At 38.7% G+C, this 20313-nt stretch overlaps 1 long non-coding RNA gene across 4 annotated transcripts in view; it reads left to right on the top strand.

The window, feature by feature from the left end:
* LOC121143196 overlaps window positions 1-20313 on the top strand; it is a 114337-nt gene that overhangs the window by 32656 nt on the left and 61368 nt on the right. The gene's annotated exons all lie outside the window — the stretch shown is intronic.

Genomic DNA, 20313 nt, shown 5'->3' with positions numbered 1-20313 from the left:
GCTAAGGCCTCTGTACATTAAATAAGATGATTAAATATTTTGTTCTTACTATTTGTTTATATGATAGGAATTCAAAATATTCTTAAGGGTATGTTGCATGCCCAAAAGTAGATAGCCAACAAAAAATGGACTCCATGACATCTTTGGAAGATCCTTGTCTCATAATGCCGTGTCAGGACATGTAGGGGTGAGCCCACAAGGGTAAGTGAGGATACAAGGGAAACGGAAAGCAAATACCCTCTCTCTCTTGGAATCCGGCCATGCTTCTCAACTTCCCAGCTTGTGTGTAAGTGCTTTCTCCTGTTAATAGAAATACTTGTTTCCCCATTGCATTGATTCCTTGTCAGTCTTCCCTTTTAAATGTTTTTTTTTTATTTCTTTTTTTTTTATTTTATTTTCCAGTTTAAATTTAGATAAGAATCAAGGTTGCTTCACAAGTCAGTTCCAGGTCCCTCTCCCATTCCCTCCCTTCCTCCCGTGCCCTCCCCTCCCCCCCCCCCCCGTTATCCTCTCATTTCTCCAGGGAGGGTGAGGCCCTCCATGGGGGTGTCCATAGTGTGTCATTTCATATAGGGCAGGGCCTAGACCCTTTCCCAAGAGTTCTGGGTGAGAGTGCACCTCACATTGTTCTATTGGAGTCCAAAGTCCGTGTGTATACTTGGGATGGGTACTGATCTGCTGCCCAAGGCTCAATAGATTCCCTAGGCCTCTTCACTGACACCCAGATTCAGGGGGTCTTGATCAGTTTTTTTATTTCTATTTTATCTTATGTGTATGTTTTTTCTATTTACCCTGTAGGTCCTTTGCATAGATATTATGTCTTCCAGTTTAATATTTACATAGAATTCTGTAGAGTGTGACTGTGTGAATCTGTTTCTTTTGCCTCTTCTTGATTCTCTTTTCTTATGATTGCTTTGTCCAATCTGATATGTTAATTTTTGTTTAGTTTGTTATATATTGCATTTTGTTTCATTATTATTCCACCATTGCCTGTTTTATATCTCAGAGTACCATAGTAATTGAAAGATTAAGTGCATGACGCAGCTTCCATGAAGCTGAAGCTGCCATAAATGATGGGATATGACTTTTCATTAATGTAGCTGCATTGGGGTCACTCAAAATTTTTCTAAATAGCTCCTCAGCCATGCTTATAAGGAAAAATATGGACTTCCTGATCCAATAACAGGACATATTAAATACGTATTTTTTGTCTATCATCAGGAGCTATCATGGTTTTAGAGTTGTTTTTTCACACCTCCCAAGGAAAAGTTAACATGAAAGGTATCATGTCTGTAACTGTAATACTTCAGCAAATAAATATTTTGAGTCATCTGGAAAGTGTATATAGATGTTTCTTTAGTGGAAAGTTGTATTTATGTTCACTACTAGACTTTCTGGGCATCTCTATAAAATGTGTCATAAAATAGACTCAAGATTATTACTCATTTATGTCAAATATCTGTGATTCTTCATAAAACACAAACAGTAGAAGAAAATGAAGGATGGAAGTAGGAGACATACTCTTTATAGCATGATCTTATTCTATATCCTGGTAAAACCTCTCCTAATAGAAGAACATCTTTTATAATTTTTATATGACAGTAAACGTTCAGTTCAGATACAACTGTCTTCAGCACTATATCTTTTTAATATTTTATTTCTATTTTCCTGCCAGATATTAGATAACCAAATAGACTGTGGCAATAGTGCCAATGTTTTGGTTTGCTCCATTGGGAGTTAGTAAGGTAGGAGTATTACAACTGTTCTTGCTTCACATTTGTTTGGTTCACAATTGGAAAAGAAAATATTTGCATTTTATTGTCTTAAGCACCAGGGATGTTACAAAATGTCTAACTTTTTCATAAGTTTAAGCCTTATCACTCTTTTATAATAAACACAAAATATGTACAAATATAAATCCTAGCTCATTATATGAAGCAATATTAAAGTGGAATTATATTTCACTAGTCTTTTCACAATCAGAAAACACATATAAGAGAGAGCTTTGGTATTGCCACATATTTTAGAATCATTTCTATATGTTGTACAGTATATAGAGAAACACATTCAGGGAATCATTCAAATTTACAGCAAAGAATAATATGCCAATGTGGTAAATAAGGGCATATAGATGAATTTATGGTTTACATCAAAGTTTTCCTTTGAAGATGAGTGACAATACCACTTTAATGAATATAGTCATTTCTCCTTTATGTTTAAAGAGGCATTTCATTTATTTTGAGACAGCTATAATCCCCAAAGAAGTAAACCACTTATTAGAGACAAAATTATTAGTATTTTAATTATTCATAAATACATTCAATAAAATAAATACTATCAAATATTTTTAAGTTTCAGAAGTAGAAATTCTATAATAATAAATAATAATAACTCCACATATATTTTCCTGTATTTCAATCCTTTGTTCTCAACATAAAGTGACTTCTTTTCCTTTGTGAGATTTGTATGTCAACTACAGCCTGCTCTGTGAAGCAAATACACTTAGTCACTTGAGAGACTTTGATACATCTTTGCTATTCCCTATGTGCTGTCATGTGTCTACTTGCAACATGGAAAATAAGCTTCAAAAATAGGCTTCACTCATCACAGTATTTAGTATTTCAGCCTTTTATTCAGTTAAATTATTGCTAATGTGATGGGCAGCTAACATTAGTGTCAAATTAACAGAAACTCTAAGAAGGGCTACATGCTGGAATTTACATAATTTTCATCAGAATTTAAAGGCTTTTCCAAAACTGATGATCAAGAAACAATGCAGACATGCTAGTATACTTACTATATTATTTTAGAGATGTTATTTTAAATGTAAGGTTCTAATATTTTAAGCCAATGATCTGCAAATCAGGATAATGGACAGCATTTTAATTTTGAACACAAATAATTTATATGAAAAATATGGTGCCTCATAATTATTAATTAACATGTATATGGACAAAGAGAACTTTTTAATATTTAAAGAAAAGTAAGAAAATGTGTTGCCCATCACCACATCCCTTGATCTTCCTGGGCCTGCCCCCAGCATCCAGTTGACATACACAGCCAGAAAAGACCTGAATCCTGACATAACCCACTCTGGACTCTTCTCCCCAGACCTGCTTGCCCCTCCTAAGGTGAGCTTGGGTCCTCCTAGGGACCCAAACCTGTCCAGCACTGCCTCCCTCAATCTGCCAGGGTCTGCCCCTGGCCTCCAGTGGATTCACTCAGCCAGGAAAGACCCATGAACCAACCCTCAGCTCTCCCCAGACCCTACACCCATGTACCAGGCATCAGGTGAGCTTAGGTCCTTCTGAGTACTCAAACATGCCCATTGCCCACTCTCTTGATCTCCTTGGGACTGCCCCTGGTATGGAGTGAACCCACCTAGTCAGAAAAGATTAGAGTCCTGTTGGAACCCAGGCTTTCCCTAGACCCAGAAGCCAGACCTCAGCTTCAGGGAGACCAGTGGAAACAAAGAGATCCCACCTGTACCCACTCAAAGAAGGGAAGGGAACTGCCCCTGGTATGGAGGGAACCCACCTAGTCAGAAAGGATTAGAGTCCTGTTGGAACCCAGGCTTTCCCTAGACCCAGAAGCCAGACCTCAGCTTCAGGGAGACCAGTGGAAACAAAGAGATCCCACCTGTACCCACTCAAAGAAGGGAAGGGAAGAAAACAATATAAGAACACACTTGACAACAGAAAGACCAATATGACTCCAACAGAATCTAGAGACTCCACACCAGCAACACCTGAAAAGAACAACACAGATGAAGCAGAAGAGACAGACCTTAGAAATTACCTTAAAACCTGATAGAGATCCTCAAAGAAGAAATGAGAAAATCACTTAAAAATTGAAGAAAAAACAAACCAAAAAATCAAGAAATAAACAAATCTCTTAAAGAATCTAAGAAGGCCAAGAAAAAACAAACAAGTGAAGGAAACAACTCAAACAATCCAAGTCTTGAAAATTGAAATAGAAACAATAAAGAAAACACAGAATCAAGGGATACTGGAAATAGAAAAGCTGGGTAAATGATCAGGAACTACAGATATAAGTATAACCAATACACTACAATAGATGGAAGAGAGAATCTCAGGTGTTGAAGACTCACTAGAGGATATACAGTTATAGACCAAAGAAAATCTCAAGTCCAACAAATCCCTAACACAAAATATCTAGGAAATACAGGACACTATGAAGAGGCCAAACCCGAGAATAACAGTTATAGAAGAAGGTGAAGAAATACTGCTCAAAGGTACAGAAAATATATTCAACAAAATAATAGAGGAAATTTTCCCTAGCCTTAAGAAATTTACAGAACAGAATAGACTGGAACAGAAAAAGAAGTCCCTTGCCACATAGTAATCAAAACATCAAACATACAGAATAAAGAGAAAATATTGATAGCAGCTAAGGAAAAAGGCCAAGTAAAATAAAAAGGTAGACCTACCCAAATTATACCCAACTTTGCAATGGTAGCTATGAAAGCAAGAAGGTCCTGGATAAATGTTCTAAAAAATGCTAGGGGAACAAGGCTACCTGCACAGACTACTCTACCCAGCCAAGCTTTCAATTAGCATAAGTGGAGAAAACAAGATATTCCATTACAAAACCAGATTTAAACAATACATATCCACAAATACAGCCTTATAGAAAGTATTGGAAGGAAAACTTCAAACCGGCAAAGATAACTACACTCATAAAAACATAGGCAATAGATAAACCCACTTTACCAAACACCAAAAGAAAAGAGGGAGGAATCCACACACAATGACACTACCACCAATAAATCCAAAGGAAACAAGAATCAACAATCAATGGTCATTAATATCCCTCAATGTTAATGGGCTTAACTTGTCTATAAAAAGACACAGGCTTAACAGAGTGGATACAGGACAGAAACCATCCTTCTTCTGAATAAAAGAAACACATCCCAATGTTGAAGACAGATGTTACCTCAGAGTAAAGGATTGGGAAAAGATTTTACAATCAAATGGATCTAAAAAGCAACCTGGTGTAGCAATCCTACTAGTTAAAAAATTAGACTTCAAACTAAAATCAATCAAAAGAGATGAAGAAGGATATTTCATATTCATCACAGGAAAAGTCCACCAAGATGAAGTCTCAATTCCAAATATTTATGTCCCAAATACAAAGGCACCCACATTCATAAAAGAAATACTACTAAAGCTCAAATCACACATAAAATTTCACACAGTAGTAGGAGGAGACTTCAACACAGGACCTCCAGACAGAAACTTAACAAAGAAACAAAGAACTAACAAGTTATGACCCAATTGGGATTAACAGACATCTATAGAACATTCCATCCAAACACAAAAGAATATATCTTCTAGTCAGTGCCACATGGAACCTTCTCTAAAATCGACCACATAAATGGAAACAAAGCAAACATCCACATTGGAATAATCCCAACTATTTTATTGGAACACAATCCTTTAAAATTAAAATTCAACAAGAACACAAATTGTGGGAACCCTACAAAATAATGGAAGTTGTGTAATACACAATTACACCACAACTGGGTCAAGGAAGAAATAAAAAAAAAGAAATGTAAGACTTCCTGGAATTCAATGAGAATTAACACACAACATACCCAAATCTATGGTACACTTTGAAATCAGTGCTATGAGGGAAGTTCATAGCACTAAGTGCCCACATGAAGAAACTGGAGAATAGTCACACTAGAGAACTTACAGCACAACTGAAAGCTCTAGAACAAAAAGAATCAAACTCCCCCAGGAGGAGTAGATGCCAGGAAGTAGTCAAATTGAGGGCTGAAATCAACAAGGTAGAAACGAGGAAAACAATACAAAGAATCAATAAAGCAAAGCATTGGTTCATTAAGAAAATCAACAAGGTAGGAAAAATTTTATTCAAAATAACCAAAAGGCAGAAAGAGAGCATGGTAATTAACAAAATCAGAAATGAAGAGGGGGACATAACAAGAATCACTGAGGTAATCCAGAGAATCATCAGGCCATACTTTGAAAATTATGCTCCATAAAATTTGAAAATTTAAAGGAGATGGACATTTTTCGGGAGAGATAGCACTTGCCAAATTAAATCAAGAACAGATAATCAAGTTAAACAGACCAATAACACCTAATGAAATAGAAGCAGTCATCAAAAGTCTTCCAAGAGCAGTTCCAGAGGGCCCAAGAACCAGAGGAGTCAGGGAGACCAGGGGAGCACCTGTTCTGGTAGCTGGATCAGGTACAACAGGCTCTGCTTCTGGCCAACTGTTCCAGTGCCTGGGGATTGCCTGGGAACTGCACAGAGCTTCCAATCCCGGTGGGAGCCAAACACTCTAGACTCCAGGAATTCTCTCCCACCAACAAGACCAGGAAACCAGAGGAGCCAGGGAGACCAGGGGAGCAGCTGTTCTGGCCTCGTGATCAGGTACAACAGGATCCAGCAAAGGGTGAAGGGGACCAGGTGGGAGGCTAAGCACCCCAGATTCCTGTTCTTCTTCTCCAACCACGGGACCAGAACGAGGACAAGGAATACAAGAACTACCAGATTATTGGACTTGCTAGCACTCAACAAAAGGGAACTCTGGTCCCCTAACCACCAGACCAGTAAGGGACTCTTTCTGCACCCACTAAAAGAAGAGATGGGAAAGAGACAATACAAAAACACACTCAGCAACAGAAAAACAAATATGACACCACTAGATTCTAGAGACTCCAAAATTCCAATGCAAACGAGGCAGAAGAGAATGACTTTAAAACTACTTTCATGAAAAAGATAGAGGCCCTAAAAGAGGATATAGGAAAATCCCTCAAAGAAATGGAAGAAAAAAAAACCAAAAAATGCAAGAAATGGAAGAAAAAGCAAATCAAAAAAAGGCAGGAAATGGAAGAAAAAACAAACCAAAAAAATGCAAGAAATGGAAGAAAAAACAAAGCAAAAAAAAAAGAGAAGTGGAAGAAAAAGCAAACCAAAAAAAGGCAGGAAATGGAAGAAAAAACAAACCAAAAAATGCAAGAAATGGAAGAAAAAACAAAGCAAAAAAATGAAAGAAATGGAAGAAGAAACATAAAAAAGGCAAGAAATGGAAGAAAAAATAAAGCAAAAACTGCAAGAAATGGAAGAAAGAACAATCCTAAAAATTCATAAAAGGCAACAAATGGACGAAAAGATAAACTGAAAATTGCAAGAAACAATGCAAACACTGCTAGAGCTGAAAACTGAAATAGAGACAATTAAAAAACACAACTGAAGAAAGACAGGAAATAGAAAAGCTGGGCAAACAGTCAGGAACTACCGATACAAGCATTATCAACAGAATAGAAGAGATGGGAGAGAGAATCTCAAGTGTTGAAGATACACTAGGAGAAATAGATTCATCAACCAAAGAAAACCTAAAGTCCAAGAAATCCTTAACACAAAACATCCAGGAAATATGGGACACCATGAAAACACCAAAACTAAGAATAATAGGTATAGAAGAAGGAGAAGAAAACCACCTCAAAGGGGCAGAAAACATATTCAACAAAATCATAGAAGAAAACTTACCCAACCTTAAGAAAGACATGCCAATGAAGGTACAATAAGCTTACAGAACACCAAATAGAGTGGACCACAAAAAAGTCCCCTAGCCACATAATAACCAAGACCCCAAATATACAGAATAAAGAAAGAATATTAAGAGCAGCTAAGGAAAAAGGCCAAGTAACGTATAAAGGCAAATCTATCAGAATTACACCTGAATTCTCCATGGAAACTCTGACAGCCAGAAGGTCCTGGATAGATATTCTACCAACACTAAGAGACCATGGATGCCAGCCCAGACTACTATACCCGGCAAAGTTGTCAATCACTATAGATGGAGAAAACAAGATATTCTATGACCAAACTAGATTCAGTACGTATTCACTAACCCAGCCCTACAGAAAGATTTTGAAGGAAAACTCCAACCCCAGGAAGTTAGCTTCAACCAGAAAAACATAGGCATGAGAGAATCCCTCTCTACCAACAGCCAAAAGAACAAAGGGGTGAAATTCCACACATAATTCCACCAACAACAACCATTGCAAATCGAAGAAGAATGAGCAATCAATAGTCATTAATATCCCTCAACATTAATGGCCTTAATTCTCCTATAAAAAGACACAGGCTAGCAGAATGGATTCGAAGACAGAACCCTTCCTTCTGCTGCATACAAGAAACACACCTCACCCTCAAAGACAGACATTACCTATGAGTTAAATTTTGGGAAACATTTTCCAATCAAATGGACCCAAGAAACAAGCAGGGGTAGCAATCCTAATATCAAACTAGACTTTAAAATAAAATCAATCAAAAGAGATGAAGGAGGTCATTACATGCTCATCACAGGTGAAATCCGCCAAGATGAAGTGTCTATCCTGAACATCTAAGCCCCAAATACAAAGGCATCCACATTCAAAACAGAAACATTACTAAAACTTAAATCACATATAAAGCCCCACACAGTTATAGTGGGAGATTTCAACACACCACTCTCACCACTAGACAGGAATACTAGACAGAAACTCAACAAAGAAGCAAAGGATCTAATAGAAGTATTGGCGCAACTGGGATTAACAAACATCTATAGAACATTTCATCCACATAAAAAAGAATATACCTTCTTCTCACCACCACATGGAACCTTCTCAAAAAATCGACCACATACTTGGCAACATATCAAACCACAGCAGCTACAAAAAAATTGGAATAACTCCATGCATCTTATCAGACCACCATGCTTTAAAATTAGAATTCAACAACAACACAAATTGCAGAAAACCTACAAACTCATGGAAATTGAATAATGCACAACTGCAACATTCCTGGGTCAAAGAAGAAATAAAAAAGAAATTAAAGACTTCCTAGAATTCAATGAGAGTGAAGACACAACATACCCAAACCTATGGGACACTTTGAAAGCAGTGCTACGGGGGAAGTTCAAAGCACTAAGTGCCCACATGAAGAAACTGGAGAATAGTTATACTAGAGAATTAACAGCACATCTGAAAGCTCTAGAACACAAAGAAGCAAACTCCCCCAGGAGGAGTAGATGCCAGGAAATATCAAATTGAGGGCTGAAATCAATAAAGTAGAAACTAGGAAAACAATACAAAGAATCAATGCAACGAAGAGTTGGTTCTTTGAGAAAATCAACAAGATAGACAAACCTTTGTCCAAATTAACCAAACAGCAGAGAGTGAACATGCAAATTAACAAAATCAGAAATGAAAAGGGGGACATAACAATGGACTCTGAGGAAATCCAGAGAATCATCAGGTCATACTTTGAAACCTTTACTCCACACAATTCGAAAATTTAAAGGAAATGGATGATAGCTATTTAAATAGACCTATAGCCCTTATGGAAATAGAAGCTGTCATCAAATGTCCTCCAACCAAAAAAAGTCAAGGTCCAGATGGCCTCAGTGCAGAATTCTAACAGAAATTCAAAGAACAGCTTATACGAATTCTTCTCAAAGTATTCCACACAATAGAAGCAAAAGTGTCTATGCCAAACTCTTTTTATGAGGCTTCAATAACCTTGATCCCCAAGCTACACAAAGACACTACTAAGAAAGAGAACTTCAAACCAATATCCCTCATGAACATTGATGCAAAAATACTCAATAAAATACTGGCAAATAGCATCCAAGAACACATCAAAACAATCATTCATCAAGATCAAGTAGGTTTCATCCCAGTGATGCAGGGATGTTTCAACATACAAAAATCTATTAATGTAATCCACCATATAAACAAGCTGAAAAACAAAAATCACATGATCATCTCACTAGATGCTGAAAAAGCCTTTGACAAAATCAAACACCCTGTCATAATGAAGGTCTTGGAGAGATCTGGGATAACAGGGACATACTTAATCATAATAAAATCTATATAGAGTAAACCAACAGCCAACATCAAAGTAAATGGACAGAAACAACGCAATTCCTCTAAAATCAGGAATAAAACAAGGCTGTCCATTCTCTCCATACCTTTTCCACATGGTACTTGAAGTTCTAGCCATTGCCATATGAAAACAAAAGGGGATCAAGGGAATAAAAATTGGGAAGGAAGAGGTCAAACTTTCACTGTTTGCAGATGATATGATAGTTTACATCAATGATGCAAAGAACTCTACCAGGGAACTCTTACAGCTGATTAACACCTTCAGCAAAGTGGCAGTCCACAAGAGCAACTCAAGAAAATCAGTAGCCCTACTATATACAGATGAGAAAGAAATCAGAGAAACATCACCCTTTACAATTGCCACAAACAGCATAAAATACCTTGGGGTAATGCTACCCAAACAATTGAAAGATATGTATCGCAAGAACTTTCAATCTTTAAAGAAAGAAATTAAAGAAGCCCTCAGAAAATGAAAAGATCTCCCATGCTCTTGGATATGTAGGATCAATGTAGTAAAAATGGCAATCTTGGCAAAAGCAATATACAGATTCAATGCAATCCCCATTAAAATCCCAGCACAATTCTTCACAGACCTTGAAAGAACAGTAATCAATTTTGTATGGAAAAACAAAAGACCCAGGAAAGCCAAAACAACCCTGTTCAACAAGGCAACGTCCGGAGGCATCACCATCCCTGACCTCAAGCCCTATTATAGAGCTATCGTCCTGAAAACAGCTTGGTATTGGCACAAAAACAGAGAGGTAGACCAATGGAATAGAATTGATAGCCCGAATATTAACCCACACACGTATGAACATCTGATCTTTGACAAAGAAGCTAAAAATATACAATGGAATAAAGAAAGCATTTTCAACAAATGGTGCTGGCATAACTGGAGGCTGGCATGTAAAAGAATGCAGATCGATCCATGTTTATCGCCATGCACAAAACTTAAGTCCAAATGGATCAAAGACCTCAACATAAATCCAGCCACACTGAACCTCTTAGAAGAGAAAGTGGGTGGTACCCTTGAATGAATTGGTACAGGAGACAGCTTCCTGAACATAACACCAGTAGCACAGACAGTGAGATCAACAATTAATAAATGGGACCTCCTGAAACTGAGAAGCTTCTGTAAGGTAAAGGATACAGTCAGCAAGACAAAAGGCAGCCCACAAAATGGGAAAAATTATTCACTAATCCCACATCTGACAGAGGGTTGATCTCCAAAACTCAAAGAACTCAAGAAACAAGTTTCCAAAACACCAAAGGATCCAATTAAAAAGTGCGCTGCAGAACTAAATAGAGAATTTTCAATAGAGGAGTCTTAAATGGCTGAGAGGGACTTGAGAAAGTGCTCAACATCCTTAGCCATCCGGGAAATGAAAATGAAAACAACTCTGAGATACCATCTCACTCCTGTCAGAATGTCTAAAATGAAAAACACCAAAGATGATTTATGCTGGAGAGGATGTGTTGAAAGGGGTACACTCTTCCATTGCTGGTGGGAGTGCCAACTTGTTCAGCCACCTTGGAAATCAGTATGAAGATTCCTCAGAAAAATGGGAATAATCCTACAATAAACCTACCACAAGACTCAGCAACTCCACTCTTAGGTATATATCCAAAAGATGCCCATTCATACAACAAGGATGTCTGTTCCACTATGTTCATAGCAGCATTATTTGTAATAGCCAGAACTTGGAAGCAACCTACATGCCCCTCAACTGAAGAGTGGATAGAGAAAATATGGTACATTTACACAATGGAGTACTATTCAGCAGAAAAAAAAACAATGGAATCCTGAGATTTGCAGACAAATGGATGACACTAGAAGAAACCATCCTGAGTGAGGTAGCACAGTCACAAAAAGAGAAACATGGCATGTACTCTCTCATGTATGGATTTTAGACATAGATCTGGGGGGTGCCAGCCTACAATCCCATAGCCAGAGAGTCTGAGAAAGAGAAACTTCATTTAGTGGCTGATGGAAGAAGAGGCAGACTCTCACGGCTAAGCACTGAGCTGAACTCAAGAAAGCCAGTAACAGAGAGGGAGGACTGATTACCAAAGGGATTAAGACTGGGCTGGTTTAACCCCCAGAAACAGCTGACCTGACAAAGGTTAACTCTTGAATCCCAGGCATCAGCCTGGGAATCAAGCATGGGACTCATCAAGACCCCCTGAATGTGGGTGTCAGTGAGGAGGCCTAGGTAATCTATTGAGCCTTGGGCAGTAGATCAGTACTCATCCTGAGTATACACACGGACTTTGGACTCCCACCTAACAATGTGAGATGCACTCTCACCCTGAACTCTTGGGGAGGGTCTAGGCCCTGCCCTGGATGAAATGACAGACTATGGGCACCCCCATGGAGGGCCTCACCATCCCTTGGGAAATGAGGAGATAATGGGGGGGCCAGGGGGAGTGCATGGGAGTAGCGTAGGGAAAGGGAGAGGGACCTGTAACTGACCTGTGACGCAACCTTGTTTCTAATCTAAATTTAAACTTAAAAATAAATAATAATAAAAATAAAATAAAATAATAAAAAATGTTAATAAAAAAGTAAAAGATGTCCTTCATTCTTAAAAAAAAGTCTTTCAACATAAAATAATTTATCAGTTCCCTTGTGATAACCTTGATCTCCCTGGCTCTTATACTCCCTCCTCTCTCTTTTCAACAGAATCCCCAGTGCTCTGCCCAATGTTTGACTATGAATCTCTGCATCTGTTTCCATCAGTCCCTGGATGAAGGATCTCTGATGAAATTGAGATAGTTATCAAACTGCCAAATTAATCTATTCTGAGATTCAATTTTGTACCAATCAGAATAGAAAAATAATCATGACAGTTTATGCTGGAAAGGATGTGGATCAAGGGGAACACTCCATCACTGTTGGTTGGAATACAAACTTTTACAGTCACTTTGGATATCAATATGGCTGTTGCTCAGAAAATTAGGAATCAATGTTCCTCAAAACGCAGCTATATCACTCTTAGGCATATACCCAAAAGATGCTCAAACTTTCTACTATGATGCCCACTAAACTACATTCATAGCACTGTTATTTGTAATATCCAGGATCGGGAAACAATCTAGATTCCCCTCAACCATGAATGTATAAAGAAAATGTGGTACATTTACACAATGGAGCATTACTCAGATGTTAATAATGACACCAGGAAATTTGAAGGAAAATGGATGAAACCAGAAAAAAGTCATCCTGAGACAATCCAGAACCAAAAAGTCTATCATGATATATACTCACTCATAAGTAAAGATTAGATGCAAGTGAAGGTTAACCATGCTACATTCCATGTCCCCAAAGAGACTCAGTAACAAGAAGGACACAAAGGGGGACAGGGATGCATGGTTTTCTCTGGGAAGGTGAAATAGAAGAGATCTCCTGGGTAGACTGTGGGTCTGCATGGATGGGAATATAAGGGATTGTTTTGTGGGGATATATGTAGGTGGAAAATGAAAGAGATGTTCAGACAGGGGAATTTGGGAGTCATATAGAGAACAGGTGCAAGGGAAACTTCCAAGAACCACCAAAGATGACCCCTAACAATAGTGGAGAGGTAGAAAATAATAGAAATAACCAGATGTGCAACTCTCTGCGGTTTCACTGCATCTGCAACAGCCATGTAAGGGCAGCCACATGTCAGTCTCATAGTCTACAACTCATTCTCCCTGAACCAACTAACCTATCAGTCTTATCCTCATGAGGTCTGGTTGGTAGTTCTTTCTAACCCTGGAGGCTTAGCAGAACAACCTTGTAGGAACAAGTTGGCAAGAATGTCTACATGGTATCTCATATATTCCACCACGTAAATACCAGCTTTTCAAAAGTTCTTGGTAGAAACACCTACACCACCAGTTTTTTTTCCTGTGCAGGTATTGAAAGTGGGTTTCACTAATGATCATCCATTGCTACAATTTACAGAGGGCATGCTTGTTACTTCTGACGGACAAGTGTTAGACAATAGGTTTTATATCACCACTAAATTGTATCTGTGAATCTGAAAATCCTGTACCAAAAAAAAGAGCCTCTCCAAGTATGAACATCAACCATTTCCTGAGAAGAATATGGCATTGCTTTGAAGATGTTTGAAAGATCACAATGGTACAAGACAGAAATTTAGAGCTGAAATGTAGAGCTCCTTTGAAACAGTAGCTCTGTAGTGGGTGTGTCAGGACTCAACAGGACACCAAATGTGTGACAGACAACATAGCAGGACATGCCGTTTAGTGTAAAAGAGTAGACAGCTTTCCTCATGCTCTCAAGAGATCCTAATCCAAGTTCACACTCAGTTGGCTGTCATATCGACTGACTTGGTTGTGTTCCATTTTCCCAGTAAGGAAACCTTGCAATCATCAATGCTATTGGCCAGATCTACATCTATAAGAAGACAGAAGAGAGTGTATGTACAATCAGAGAAAGCAAGGTGCACCTGGAAGCCATGGCATGTTGGCACCTATATGTGTTATGCTTACAGAGACAGAGCTTCTGTATTTGTGATGTCACTGTGAACTCTTTTCACCTACTTGCTTCCCTTAAGTTCTAACATTCTGGACCAGCAAGTTTGCTGGTCAAGACAGAAGAACTACTTACTGAGTACCTATATATCAGACTTATAAAATACCTGGACAAGAGTACCAAAATCCTACTAGGAATATTAAGAGTTGTACTAAATTGATGCAGTATCTGAAGATTCCTGAAGACAAATCTCTTATTTGTACTCAGGAACCATGAGTAATACCTTAATTCCTAGGATTCAGCCGAAGACAAATGTGACATTACTAGGAAATTCACATGAATCAAGTGTCCAAAGTGAACATGGACTAGCCTGAGAACATCTCTTAGCTAACTGCAGCATGGAACATAATGTGTCAAGATATCATGCAAGTGAGTACTCATTGTATATCACTGTGTATATCTAAAATATTCTAGTTACGGACTAGAGTGTTTCATCATCAGATACAATGTCAAAGTTGTATTTAGCGTACCTAGTATTGACATGGAGGTTGGAGAACATGGAGATTATAACATCTGCATGTACAACACTCTGAGTCTCATACTAAAGGATGAGGACAAACTCTAAAAAACTCATCTCAACAGCTGAGAACTCTTCCTAAAATGAAAGATTCTTCAGCATGTTTGACATTATTAAAGTTGCCATGCATTCAGCATTTCCCAGAACTTCTTGGAATTTAGTGTTCTTATGGAATCCATATAAATATTGTAGCTATTACATCAACAACAAATAGAAGCCGATTTTTGGAGGCATAGCTATAATAGAGTACATCTTTGATCCAGGAACCAGAGTAGAGACAGATTATGCTCCCAATCTGGGAAGGATGAGAACACACTGAACACAATCACTCATGAGGTTTTTACTGAATTGACAATTACACCCTGAAAAGAACTTCCTCAAATCAGGGCTACAGTTTAACCTAAGGATATCATAGTTCCATGTTCCTACAATAATCATACTGTTCTGCCATAAAAGATGTATGAAGAAGCAATCATGATAATTTTCATTTGTATATTTCTGCACATCTGTTCATTTTCTTCACAAACTCTATACAATAACAGTTTCCACATGATTTGTACAAGGAGGTTGTCATGGAAAACCCACCAAACCTTGAAAATGTAAAACATGAGAAGTACCCGTCTCAAAAAAAATATAATGTCTATGATTTCCATATCACAGATGGATGATGAAGTTTTAATTTAGAAAGAAACCACAGGAGTTATGGGATGAGGCCTTTATACAGTTTATCTTCATCCTTTATTGTGGTACCTAGAATAGGGTTCATGCACATATTGTCATGTGCCTCTTCCTCCTGACTATCATCACCAATTCTGGATGCAAACACCATTTTTAAACACAAGCAACTTGGTAAAGCACATAGAAAAATTAGTAAACAAACTGAAGTGGAAAAGAATAGTGAAGAAACACAAAGGTAAGACATATATCCTGGCATGAACTAAAGCAGTGATATCCATATCAAAATAATACATTCTAAGGATGCACAGAAAGACAAATAAAAAAACCCTGTGAGCATCTGGTTGATCAAAACTCTTGGTTATTATGGAGCTATTTCCAATCCTGCAAAAGGAAAACAGTATTCCAAAATATTACTTCTTCCTCTTGGCTGGGGTTTGATAACCCTGGAAGAATCCTGCATGGAATAACTTTTTTCACTGTAAGTTGACAAGGTCATTCTAACAGTAATTTCCTTGATTGAAAAATGCATATCTTGTTCAGAGTGTTTTATGCTCCTCTATGTTCCATTTTTATTTATTTAAATTAGAAACCAGCTTGCTTCACATGTCAATCCCAGCTACCTACCCACTTCCAGCACCCTCAACAACCCAAGAACCCCCTCCCAATGCTCACTCCATTCTTCAAGGAATATGAGGCCCTCCATGGGACTATGCAAAGTTTGTCATATCATTCAGAGCAGGGCCAAGGTCCTCCCCCAAGTGTCAATGCTGAGAGAGCATCCCTCTGTGTGAAATGGGCTCCCAAAGTCCATTACTATGCAAGGGATAAGTACTGATTTACTACCCTAGGCCAGATAGATTGCCAAGGCTTTCTCATCTTCACCAAAATTTAGAGTGTCTGGATCAGTCCCTTGTTGGCGTCACAGCCATTAGTCAGGGTCCAAGAGCTCCCCTTTGCTCAGGTCACATTTTTCTGGGGGTTTCACCAGCCTGGTCGAGACCCCTTTGCTCATCACTTCTCCTTCTCTGCAACTGGGTTCCAGGAGTTCAGTACAATGGTTAGCTGTGGGTGTCTATTTCTGCTTCCATCAGCCACCAGATGAAGGCTCTAGCATGGCATATAAGATAGTCATCAATCTCATTATCAGGGGAGGACATTTAAGGTAGCCTCTCCACTATTGCTTATGTTGCCAGTTGGTGTCATCCTTGTAGATATTTGGAAATTTCACTAGTGCCAGATTGCTTCTCAAACATAAATGACTCCTTCTATTATGGTATCTCTCATCCTGCTCTCCTCTATTCTTCCCCATCTCAGCCTTCCTGCTCCCCCATGACCTTTTCTAACGTCACCTTCTCCCCTTGTCTTTCTCCAATCTCCCTATCCCCTCCTCCCATGCTCCCAATCTGATAAGGAAATCCTATCGAATTCCCATTCTCCATGGTAGCATGCATATATCTCTTGGGTCCTTCCTGTTCCCCAGACTCTCTGGCTGTGGGACTGTAGACTGCCACTGTCCTGATCCATGTCTAAAATCCATATAAGAATGAGTACATAACATGTTTACCTTTTCGTGACTGGATTACCTCACTCAGGATGGTTTCTTCTAGTGCCATCCATTTGCCTGAAATTTCAAGATTCCCTTGTTTTTTCCACTGAGTAGTACTCCATTGTGTAAGTATACCACATTTTCTCTATGCACTCTTCAGTTGACGGGCATCTAGGTTGCTTCCAGGTTCTGGATATTACAAATAATGCTTCTATGTACATAGTAGATCAGACATCATTGTTGCATTTGGGTATACGCCAAAGGTGGAATTGCTGGATCTTGTGGTAGACTGATTCCTATTTTCCTAAGGAATCTCCATACTGATTTCCAAAGTAGCTGTCATATTAGTACAGGGCTAGACCTTAACAAAGAAAGGTTCTGTGCAGTTTTGAGGGGTTAATGCTAAAACTCACAACATGTCAAACCTCAGAAAAGTGTTAGTGGAGTGCTCAGGCAAAAATGTTATGCCACCTCTACCTCCAAAGCTCACTCAGGGACTGTTTTAGAATAGGAAACAAAAAGATGATAAAATGCCAAAGTCACAAAAAACCAAAGAAAAAATAATGTCTTCTGGACCACTGTACTCAGGACGTCACAGCTGCTTCATAAGAACATGCCAGGCAACATTCTGGCATGGACAGACAGAGTGGCTCATGAGACTGTAACCCTGACTGTAGAAATACTGACAGTCACTTCTCTCTCTCTCTCTCTCTCTCTCTCTCTCTCTCTCTCTCTCTCTCTCTCTCTCTCTCTCTCTGTCTGTCTCTCTCTCTCTCTTTATTTTCATCTTTCATTTATTGCTTTTTAAATTTTTTTATATTTAAATTAGAAACAAGCTTGTTTCACATGTTAGTCCCAGCTCTCCCTCCTTCCCCTACTCGCCTGTCCCCCCACCAGGCCCCCTCACTCTCCCCCAGTCAATACCCACTTCTTTCTCCAGGGAGGGTAAGGCCCTCCATTGGGCATCTCCAGAGTCTGTTATTTCCTTCAGGGCACGCCCTAGGCCCTCTCCCAAGAGTTCAGGCTGAGAGAGCATCCCTCATTGTGGGATGGGCACTCAAAGTCCAAAGTCCATTTGTATGCCAGCGATAAATTCTACCCAAGGTCCCATAGATTGTTGAGGTATACTCACTGACTCACACATTCAGAGGGTCTGGGTCAGTTCCATGCTGGTCTCTCAGCCATTAGTCTGGGGTCCAAGATCTCCCCTTTGTTCAGCTCAGCTGTTTCTCTGGTTTCACCAGCCCAGTCTTGACCCCTTTGCTCATCACTCTTCCTTCTCTGTCACTGGGTTCCAGGAGTTCAATTCAGTGTTTAGCTGTGGGGGTGTGCCTCTGCTTCCATCAGCCACTGGATGGAGGTTCTAGGATGGCATATAAGATAGTTCTAGGATGGCATATAAGATAGTAGTCAGACTCATTATTATGGAGGGACATTTAAGGTATTCTCTTCACTATTGCTTAGCTTGCCAGCTAGTGTCATCCTTGTAGATCTCTGGAAATCTCACTAGTGGCAGGTTTCCCCTCGATGATTCCGTTTATTATGGTATCTCTCATCCTGCTTTCCTCTATTCTTCTCTGATTGAACCTTTCTGCTCCTCCATGTCCTCCTCTCCCATCTTCTTCTCACCTTCTCTTTTTCCTGGTTCTGTCTCCTCTCACCCATGCTTCCAATCTTCTCAGGAGATCTTGGTTCATTCCACCTTCTCTAGGGTAGTATGCACATCTCTCTTAGGGTCCTTCCTGTTTCCCAGAGTCTCTGGCAATGGTATTATATGCTGGCACTCCTCTGATCCATGACTGAAATTCATATATGTGTACATACCATGTTTGTCTTTTTGTGACTGGCTTACCTTACTCAGGATGATTTCTTCTAGTACCATCCATTTGTCTGCAAATTTCAAGAATCCATTGGTTTTTCCCACTGAGTAGTACTCCACAGGGATATGGTTCCTTGTAAGCTGACCATACTTTAAAGAATGTATCCTATACTGAGTATTATATTAGCACAACATATTGTGAGTGACAAAAAGAACAAGGGAAGTGGGAGGTGTGGGTGGTGAATGGGGTCCACTTTATTCATGCTTGGAGTTATCAAATAATTAATAAAATGCTTTATTTTATCTAAGTCATTGAAATTTTAGGACATACTTTCATGAAACTCCAAACTTTTAAATTAAATGTCCTTTTCTTTTATTTTTCTCACTCTAAAATTCTGACTGTGACAGTGAAATACTTCATTTCCCCATCATTATTGAATCTAATGATTATATTTGGAAGAATTCTTTTTCAAAATATTCTCATTTTAAAACGTGTACTACATGAACTCATTGTGTGCATATGTGTGTGTTGGGAGAAGTATTCATGTGAAAATGCAAAAATAATTTTGGAGATTCAGTTCCCCCAACCATGTAGATCCTCTGGATCAAATTCAGGTCACCTGCATTGAATTAAGTCCCTTTGCTCACTGAAATGTGTTACCAGGCATGTTTTGACTTCAAATCATGCTTTTGTTACCTCTTTCTCCCTCCTTAACTGAGCCACTGTGTCTGTGCAAGACAGAAAAGGAGAGATGGAGAGATACCCACTTGACCATTATTGACATCTTAACTATCTACTGATTTCATGTTGCCAGAAGAGAATGAGCTTCCACTTAAGCCACTGTGGTAGGTTGAATAATGGCTCCCCAGAGATGTGCACATCGGAATCCTCAGAAACTGTGATTATGACATCTTAGATAGTAAAGCTGTATTTTCAGATATGACCTAATTAAATATTTAGAAATGGAAGCTGATTTTGTTTGTGTTAAATGTAGCCACAGATAAAAGAAAACATCATAGAGTGCTGTCACATTGTAAGAGAGATGTAAAGATAACACACAATGTGCTTTAACAATGGAGCAGTGGTCCTAAGTAAGTTACATCTGGAAGAAAAAAGATTTTATTGCTCAACAGTCTGGAACTGAAAATGAAGAAAGTTATGTTATCTTTTGCTAGTCTCTAACTACAATAAGCAACAGAGTTCATTTTAATTATTTATGTCATTTGAAATGTACCTAGTCTTAATAGGATGTGGCAGAGAGCTCATGTACCCAAGATACTGGACATGCC

This window comes from Mesocricetus auratus, unplaced genomic scaffold (genome assembly GCF_017639785.1).
Source record: "Mesocricetus auratus isolate SY011 unplaced genomic scaffold, BCM_Maur_2.0 Super-Scaffold_100011, whole genome shotgun sequence".
Classification (NCBI taxonomy): Eukaryota; Metazoa; Chordata; class Mammalia; order Rodentia; family Cricetidae; genus Mesocricetus; species Mesocricetus auratus.
Note: the sequence above shows the minus strand (reverse complement) of the source record. Positions and strands in the feature narration are given on the sequence as shown.